General features: G+C 45.9%; 1 long non-coding RNA gene across 1 annotated transcript; it reads right to left on the bottom strand.

Moving 5' to 3' along the window:
* Window positions 1-2,083: 2,083 nt before the first annotated feature.
* Window positions 2,084-3,543, bottom strand: LOC116534570. The gene is made up of 2 exons (XR_004261779.1): window positions 2,573-3,543; window positions 2,084-2,255 (listed from the first exon to the last, which is right to left on the bottom strand). It is a non-coding gene; the product is annotated as an uncharacterized LOC116534570 (long non-coding RNA).
* Window positions 3,544-6,170: the final 2,627 nt, after the last annotated feature.

Here is a 6,170-nt window from a genome sequence, read left to right as displayed (position 1 = left end):
GGGCGCCTGTAGTCTCAGCTACTCAGGAGGCTGAGGCAGGAGAATCACTTGAACCGGGGAGGCGGAGGCTGCAGTGAGCCAAGATCACACCATCACACTCCAGCCCCGGTGACAGAGCGAAACTCTGTCTCGGGAAAAAAAAAGCCAGACTTTTTTAGAGCAGTTCTGGGTTCACAGCAAAATTGAGTGGAGTTCCGGTATACCCCCTGCCCCCGCACAGGTACAGCCTCCCTCCCTCAGCAGCCCCCGACAGAAGGGTGCACTTAAACTGCAGTTAATGAATATATCGTCATCGTCACCCCAGGTCCACAGTTTGCAATAGAGCCCACTGTTGGTGTTGTGCGTTCTGACAAGTATATAGCGGGATGTAGCACCATCTGAGTATCACACAGTGTAGTTTCATTGCCCTCAAAGTCCTGTGTGTTCTGCCTGTTCATCTCTGTTGGCTTACTTTTTGGATGTGAACTTCAGTTCTTTGTAGAGATTTTCCATTTTATTAAATCAATGTGTTGGGTGACGTGGTGGATACCTGTAGTTCCAGGTTGAGGCAGGAGGGTTGCTTGAGCCCCCAGGAGTTATTTAAGAAGATTAAAAATGCAAAATTGCATTCATTATTTTTCTTTTATTTTCTTTGAATATCACTCTGTCCCCCGGGCTGGAGTGCAGTGGTGCAATCTTGGCTCATTGCAACCTCCGCCTCCCAGGTTCAAGTGGTTCTCCTGCCTCAGCCTCCCGAGTAGCTGGGATTACAGGCATGCACACTACACACCTGGCTAAGTTTTGTATTTTTAGTAGAGACAAGGTTTCACCATGTCGGCCAGGCTGCTGACCTCAAGTGATCTGCCCACCTCAGCCTCCCAAAGTGCTGGGATTATAGACCTATAAGCCTGCTACGCCCAGCTCATTCATTACAATTTAAGGTTTTTGGTAGATAAGGAAATTGTGAATGACCTGGTACTCTGTGGCTTAAGGTCGGAGAGTCATCTAAATAGCTTTCCAAGAATTTCAAGAGTTGCTAATCTTAGGTAGAAAAGGTTTCTTTCCTCATCAACTCTTCGGGGAAAACAGTTGACACTAATTAATATCCGATTCCTTAGCAGCTGGGATTTGGGGAGTTCTGCATTTTAAACTGTTGGTGAGAATATCATAGAATTTTCTAACCTTTTTACCTACGGCTATCTTTAACATCTTTTAAGTAATCAAAAGAAATTTGAACTTGGGCCGGGCTCGGTGGCTCACACCTGTAATCCCAGCACTTTGGGAGGCCGAGGCGGGTGGATCACGAGGTCAAGAGATCGAGACCATCCTGGTCAACATGGTGAAACCCCGTCTCTACTAAAAATACAAAAAATCAGCTGGGCATGGTGGCGCGTGGCTGTAATCCCAGCTACTCAGGAGGCTGAGGCAGGAGAATTGCCTGAACCCAGGAGGCGGAGGTTGTGGTGAGCCGAGATCGCGCCATTGCACTCCAGCCTGGGTAACAAGAGCGAAACTCCCTCTCAAAAAAAAAAGAAATTTGAACTTGAGCTTGTAGTAGTTGAGAAAGCAGAAACTTGAATTTTGTTTTTAAGCAGAACATATAACTCTGGGGAATAAAAGCTGAAACCTTCTACGTTTTCCCACAGCCATGACAGTAAATTTGGGTACCACGTTTACAAGTGTCACATTTGTAGAAACAGTTTATTAACTGGGCGTGGTTGGAGGCTGAGGTGGGAGGATCTCCTGAGCTTGAGTTGAGGCTGCAGTGAGCTATGAACTCGCCACTTCTCTCTAGCCTGAACAACGGAGTGAGACCCTATTTCTTTTCCTTTTTTTTTTTTAAAGACGAAGGCTGGGCATGATGGCTCATGCCTGTAATCCCATCACTTTGGGCGGCCAAGGCTAGAGCGTCACTTGTGCTCAGGAGTTTGCGACCAGCCTGGACAACGTAGGGAGACCCTGGTCCCTGCAAAAATACAACAAGTAGCTGTGTGGTGGTGGGCGCCTGTAGTCCCAGCTTCTCTGGAGGCCGAGGCACAGGAGTTTGTGGCGTGACTGCAGTGAGCTGTGATTTCACCACTGTACTCCAGCCAGGGCAACAGAGTGAGACCCTATCTCTATTTAAAAAACAACAAATTTAATGACTGTTTTGAAAAATGTTACCTCCCTTCCCAAATGATACAGATCCCATATCTTCCCACATTGAATAGTTATTCTGCCTTGATTAAATCTTTTTAGACACTATTAGAATAACTTTTCTTCTTTTAAAAAGTTATCTTTGCCGGGCGCGGTGGCTCAAGCCTGTAATCCCAGCACTTTGGGAGGCCGAGGCGGGTGGATCACGAGGTCAAGAGATCGAGACCATCCTGGTCAACATGGTGAAACCCCGTCTCTACTAAAACTACAAAAAATTAGCTGGGCATGGTGGTGCGTGCCTGTAATCCCAGCTACTCAGGAGGCTGAGGCAGGAGAATTGCCTGAACCCAGGAGGGCGGAGGTTGCGGTGAGCCGAGATGGAGCCATTGCACTCCAGCCTGGGTAAAAAAAGCGGAAATCCCTCTCTCAAAAAATAAAAAAAAAAAAAAAATGTTACCTTTTCACCTTTAAAACTAGTATGGTGAGGGTCTCTTATTTTAATTTAAAAATAACAGATTAATTCTCATGTAAGTAATTTTGATCTAAAGGTTAAATAATTTTTTAAAATTCTGATTTAAGGTGTTCAGAACAACCTTTCTTTTGAGCAGACTTTTTAGAGCTAAAGGGTTTCCCTCTAACTTAGTTTTTCACTGGCAGAGAACATCTGGACGTGTTCCAAATGTGGTCGAGCTACTGTATCTACAGGTGATACTGGCATTTCATAATCTGCTTGTTCCAATTTGTCTGCGGACAACTAGGCAGACTTTACATAGGTACAGATCGCCACTCTGGGCTCTGCAGGGAGACTTCATCTGAAGCAGGAAGCGCTCCCCCCAGGACTGGTGAGGTAATTTGAGCTCTAAATAGCTCTTGGCCCTTGAAATAAGGACAGCATGATTTAGGGGAAAGGCCAGAACTTGATCTCTGTGGCCTTCGGTACAATGGCCTCTCCTTGCACTGGAGGCAGTCATGAGGCCCGCACTGCGGGGGCTTGTCTTCAGCGTCCACACACTTGGGGAGGTATGCCAGACACTGGTGCCAGCAGCGCCCAAGGGCTCAGATCCTTCCAAAGCCAAGTCTGAGCGTTTTTTTTTCAGGCTGTATGGGACTAGGGTTTTTGGAAAGGAAGTGATGTGAGGCAGCTAAGGCAGTTTCCGCTTAAAATAGAGAAGAGGGTGAAACGGAGAAGAGACACTCAATACAGGAAGATGAGCTGGGAGATCGATAGGTAGGAAACGTAGACGTCCCCTGTGGTGAGAACTAAAATGAAGGAAAATTATTCAGGGTATTCTTAAAACTAGTTCCTTGCATTTCTGTAGCATTTTCCTTTTTCAAGAAGACTTTGCTGGGCACAGTGGCTCTCACCTGTAATCCCAGCACTCTTGAGAGGCCAAGGCGGGAGGATCCCTTGAACTGAGGGGTTTGAGACCAGCCTGGGCAACATAATGAGACCTTGTCTGTACTAAAAATTTTAAGATGGCTGGATGCAGCAGCCACACCTATAATCCTAGCACTTTGGGAGGCTGAGGTAGGTGGGTTGCTTGAGGCCAGGAGTTCAAAACCAGCCTAGGCAACATGGCAAGACCCTGTCTCTACAGAAAAATAGAAAAATTAGCTGGGTGTGGTGGCATGTGCCTTTGTCCCAGGCGCTCAGGAGGCTAAGGTAGGAGGATCACTTGAAGCCCTGGGAGGCTGAGGTTGCAGTGAGCTAAGTTGGTGCCACTGCACTCCAGCTGAGGAGACAGAGTAAGACCTTGTCTCAAAGAAAAAAATAAGTCAGCCATAGGCTGGGCACTGTGGCTCACACCTGTAGTCCCAGCACTTAGGGAGGCTGAGCTGGGTGGATCACTTGAGGCCAGAAGTTTGAGACCAGCCTGGCAAACATGGCAAAACCCCATCTTTACTAAAAATACAAAAATTAGCCAGGCATGGTGGCATATGCCTATAATCCCAGGTACTCGGGAGGCTGAGGCATGAGAATTATTTGAGCCTGGGAGGAGGTTGTCATGAGCCAAGATTGTGCCTTGAACTTCAGCCTGAGCGACAGAGTGAGACCATGTCTTTTTGAAAGTCTATCTGCTCCCCCTGCACCCCCCCAAAAAAAAGGTAGAAATCAGCCATGCATGATGGTGCACACCTGTAGTCCCAGCTACTCTAGAGACTGAGGAGTGAGGGTTGCAGTGAGCCATGATTGTGCCTCAGCACTTCAGCTTGGGTAACAGAGTGAGACCAGGTCTCAAAAAGAGAAAAAGACTTTCTTATTTGTGTGATATACCTGTATACCTTATGAAAGAGGCAGAAATCCCCGTTGTGCAGATAAGAAAACCAAAGTCCAGAGAAATGAAGTGGCTTGTCCCCAAGATTGCCTAGGAAATGATGGAACTGGGAAAAGCCCAGTCTTTTAGTTGTTTGTGGACACAGCAGGAGTGACAGCGGTCTGCTGGATGACAGATAGTGCACGAGGTGCCTGTATTTATTCATGCAGGAGCAGAAGTGTTTGCAGAAGGGCGAGGCACAGGAGGTGGTAGAGCAGAGCATCGCTTTCCTGGCTTCCTTCTGCTCTGAGCTCACCCCTAGTCTTCCCCTCTTTTGAGTCTGTTACACTGAGGGCACAGCTGGTACGGGTAACATTGTTCTCCAGCATTAAAACAGAGCATCAATAATGTCTAGGAAAAAGTTAACTTTAAAAACACTGCTAATCAGTTTAGGGAATATTTGAGTGTAAACCATTTGCTAATCAGTTCATTCAAAAAATGAATTGCCTGCCTTAAACTAATAAGAATGATTTGGTTCATGTTTTGATTCAATTATCTCTGAGTAGATGCTGCTTGAATTAGTGACTATATCCAGTTTTGCCAAGCATACCCCCATTTATAATTTAAAGCATTTTTTTTATAGAGATGGGGTCTTGTTATGTTGGCCAGGCTGATCTTGAACTCCTGGCCTCAAGCAGTCCTCCCCACTTGGTCTCTCAAAGTACTGGGATTACAGGCATGTACTAATGTACTGAACATAAATGATTCAAACGTAGGGGGAAAAAGACTCCTGGTAGCTCAGTCCCCCCATTCCCCAGGAGTTTAGTACGGGGCTGTCCAGTCTTTTGGCTTCCCTAGGCCACATTAGAAGAAGAATTGTCTTGGGCCACACATAAAATACACTAACACTAATTGATGAGCTAAATTTTTTTTTTTTCCCCACAAAAAATCTGTTATTTTTAATTTTTTTTGAGTCGGAGTCTGTCACCCAGGCTGGAGTGCAATGGCTCAATCTCAGCTCACTGCAGCCTCCACCCACCCCCACCCCCCTACCAAAAATCAAGAGATTCTCCAGCCTCAGCCTCCCGAGTAGCTGGGATTACTGGCTCCCACCACCTCGCCCAGCTAATTTTTGTATTTTCAGTAGAGACCAGGGTTTCTGACCTCATGATCCACCCACCCTGGCCTCTCAAAGTGCTGAGATTACAGGCGTGAGCCACCACACCCGGCCAAAAATCTCAGTGTTTTAAGAAAGTTTACAGATGTGTGTTGGGCTGCATGCATCCCGTGGGCCATGGGTTGGTCAATCTTAGTTTAGTAGATCTTTTTGGATTCTATCTCCCTACCCTTGGTATCTGTATGTAATATAATGTTATACAGATGCTGTGGTTCATCTACACAGGGAACAGTGGGGACTTGGGACAGGGAGTAACCACTTTTCTTCTTTCCCCATCCCCAGTCAGTTGGTGTATGCCGTTAGTCCCAGCTCCTCAGTAGGCAGAGGTGGGAGAATCATCTGAGCCTGGGGAGGTTGAGGCTGCAGTGAGCTGTGATCATGCCGCTGCACTCCAGGCTGGGCGATAGAATGAGAGACCCTGTCTCAAAAAATAAGAATGTATTTCATATGGTTGTCAAATACTTAATGTAATAATATATTATTCTGATACTGTAGAAATCAGGTAAATAAAGTTAGTATTATTGGCTGAATTTTATTATAAGCAGTTATTTGTAGTCATAAAAATATGCAACATTGGTTTGATATGCCACTTTAGTTTTCTTTTCTTTTTTTTTTTTTTTTTT

The sequence above is a fragment of the Sapajus apella genome, unplaced genomic scaffold, assembly GCF_009761245.1.
Source record: "Sapajus apella isolate SASKATOON/1434 unplaced genomic scaffold, GSC_monkey_1.0 scaffold88, whole genome shotgun sequence".
Lineage (NCBI taxonomy): Eukaryota > Metazoa > Chordata > Mammalia > Primates > Cebidae > Sapajus > Sapajus apella.
This window is presented reverse-complemented; position numbering and strand designations above follow the sequence as displayed.